At 36.0% G+C, this 2,708-nt stretch overlaps 1 long non-coding RNA gene across 1 annotated transcript; it reads left to right on the plus strand.

Moving 5' to 3' along the window:
* Positions 1-1,861: 1,861 nt before the first annotated feature.
* LOC111475638 lies at positions 1,862-2,635 on the plus strand. The gene is made up of 2 exons (XR_002716618.1): positions 1,862-2,119; positions 2,286-2,635. It is a non-coding gene; the product is annotated as an uncharacterized LOC111475638 (long non-coding RNA).
* Positions 2,636-2,708: the final 73 nt, after the last annotated feature.

Below are 2,708 nucleotides of genomic sequence, written 5' to 3' on the forward strand. Positions count from 1 at the left end.
ACAGGGGATACTATTAGTTGTCAAATTCTCCCCATCCGAAAAGTTATATGTTATTTTCATTCTTACTTTTAAACTCGTTTTCAAAAATCTTTGTACTCCATTTTTTAAAGCCTTCTTCTCAAACGGGCCAGAGGCTTGAGCATACATTGCTCAGTCGTAGGCGACGCAAATAAAAATTGACTTGACTCAAACGGGCCAGAGGCTTGAGCATACATTGCTCAGTCGTAGGCGACGCAAATAAAAATTGACTTGACTCACCTCGTGTAGGGAGGAAGTGCCGCACAATTGCAAGTCTGCTCGCAAGAAGAGTGCGATTGTGACACTGACCAACTTAAATTATACACACATCGAATTCACTTCCCTTCCGTCAATACCAATTTGATTTATTCTCTCACGCATTTTTCAGTATCTAAAAAGACGAAACATGAAGCGGTAAGAATTGAAGAATCGCCAAAATACCTCCGGAGTAGCGCGAGGATAATGAACACCGGCGGAGATAAGCATGCGGCGTTTTCCATCAATGATCAGAGCCCTATGGTCGTAGCTCACATTGAAAGGCTTGAAAAACTCGCCGGAGACAGCCAATAGAAGAATCGTCAGAGTCAAACTCGTCAACTGAAGAATCAAAGCACTTCGCACCGCCATTTTCCTCCTCGTTGAAAAACAAAGGTCAACCGGAAACTCAACACAACGAAACCAGAATCGCCGTAGAAATATCTACAAATGAGTAATGAAGAACACACGACCACGGAGTAACACAGCCACCATGACCGTGGGGAAATTCTCAGCAAAAGCAATCGAGAGAGAAGTTCAACACTCAAACCAGACAAGCAGTTGACGACAAGGAGACACCGCTACCTTTCACGGCTTCGATCAGTAACCGTCCGCCATTTCTAATGGAAGAACCAAATTGAGCTGAGCTCTTCTGCTAGAAGCAGGAATTGCTTGAAAGATACTTCAAGATATTGGTGAAGGCTATCATTGAGGCCTGCCTTTCTAATTGCGCGTGTGTTTTACGTAGCTTGTATGCGCGTGTGATATATTCGCGCCAATTAATTAATATGGATAAGAATATATACATATAATGGATAACGATAAACCGACGTCAAATTCCACGCTTCTTTTTATTTATTATTATTTTTTTTTCTTAACAAGGATTTTTCTGCCTACATATATTTTAGCATATTTTAATTTTACTCATATTTTTTTAAATAATTTTTTAATATCGTCACACGCATAATTTAAATTTTTTAGGGACGAAATATTAAATGAAAGATGCATGTTTTTCGAGTCTAATAATTACAAAATATTTTTAAAAAATAATTTTAAAATAGAGAAAAACAAAAAATTGAAAAAGTTGTAGAGATCATAGAATAAAATAAATTTTAAAATTCATATATATATATATATATATATATGCATTTTTTTTTTTTGTTTATAGACCAAAAAAAAGTTTAAAATTAATGGTTATGTTTTTTATTTATATATTAACCCTAAATAATATTTAAAAAATTAATAAAAATGTAAGGATATTAATAAAAAAGAAAATTAGTTTAAGGGTTTTTTTAAAGAAAAATTTGAAAGTTTAGGAGAACTTTTTAATTACTTAAAGATTTTGAGTTTTTTTTTTTTAATTTTAAGGAAATTATTGAAGAAAGTTAAAATATATATTTTTGAGATGTATTTTTATTAATTTACCTTAAAATTATACACCGTATGCGGGCCGGCCCAGTAAAGCCCAGCGTATTATGGGCCGGAAAACTTAAATGGGCCTGAAAATAGCCCACCTCGGGGAGGGGTGGAGAGTGGTGGGAATACGGGAAGCGCCGAAGAGGACAAAGAGCAACGAAGATTGCAAATATAGAATAATTTCGAGGAAAGGTGGTCGCAAGGATGTAAAGTTTTTCAAACAAAACACCTCTACATATATGGAATGGAAACCAAGATTGCTTTTATATCGATTGCCGCCTCCTCCTCCTCCTCTTCCTCCTCCTCTTCCCTTTCCCGTCTCTTTTTGCTCTCCGATTCTTCTTCCTCCGCTTCGCCTCTGCAAATTTCTTGCGGTTCCTCGTTCGATCCTCCCGCTCCTGCCGCTGTTCGCCGTTCCGTCTTTCGCCAGGTATGATCTCTGTTACTATTTTGTTCATGCTACTGTTTTATTGCTTCAAATCATGCTTGTCGTCTCTGATTTCCTCTCTGTGATTTCCTTTTGGTGTTTGTTCTTGGTGTTTCTATTCGGTTTGTACTTGTGATTTTTTTGTGTCTATATTTTCGATTATTGACAGTTCTGCGTGCTTCGGGTGAGGATTCGAGTTCGTAACTCTTGAATGATGGCCAGTTTGGAGGTTTTAGCATGTTTGGTTTAGATTTAGAAGCTGATTATTTGAATAGTTTGTTCAACGGTTCAATTTCGTTTAGGGTTTTGTACTTTTTTTTTTTTTTTTTTTTTTGGTATGGTTTGGGTTAGGTCGTGAAATCTTTAGCGATGTAGTAGCTAAATTTGGGGCTTTATTTTTTTAGCATATTTTCTGGGACCGTGATTGGGGGAAAATAATAATTTATGTTCTTTTTAAGCTGTAATAGTTCTGCCTTGGATGCAATTGGTAAAGTAAAATGTCGATATAGACCGTGGTAACGAATTTGATTTGCATCCCGCTTTTACGATCACGCTTGTCTCTTTATTTTTATAAATATATATATATATATAT

Source organism: Cucurbita maxima, unplaced genomic scaffold, assembly GCF_002738345.1.
Source record: "Cucurbita maxima cultivar Rimu unplaced genomic scaffold, Cmax_1.0 Cma_Scf02216, whole genome shotgun sequence".
Classification (NCBI taxonomy): Eukaryota; Viridiplantae; Streptophyta; class Magnoliopsida; order Cucurbitales; family Cucurbitaceae; genus Cucurbita; species Cucurbita maxima.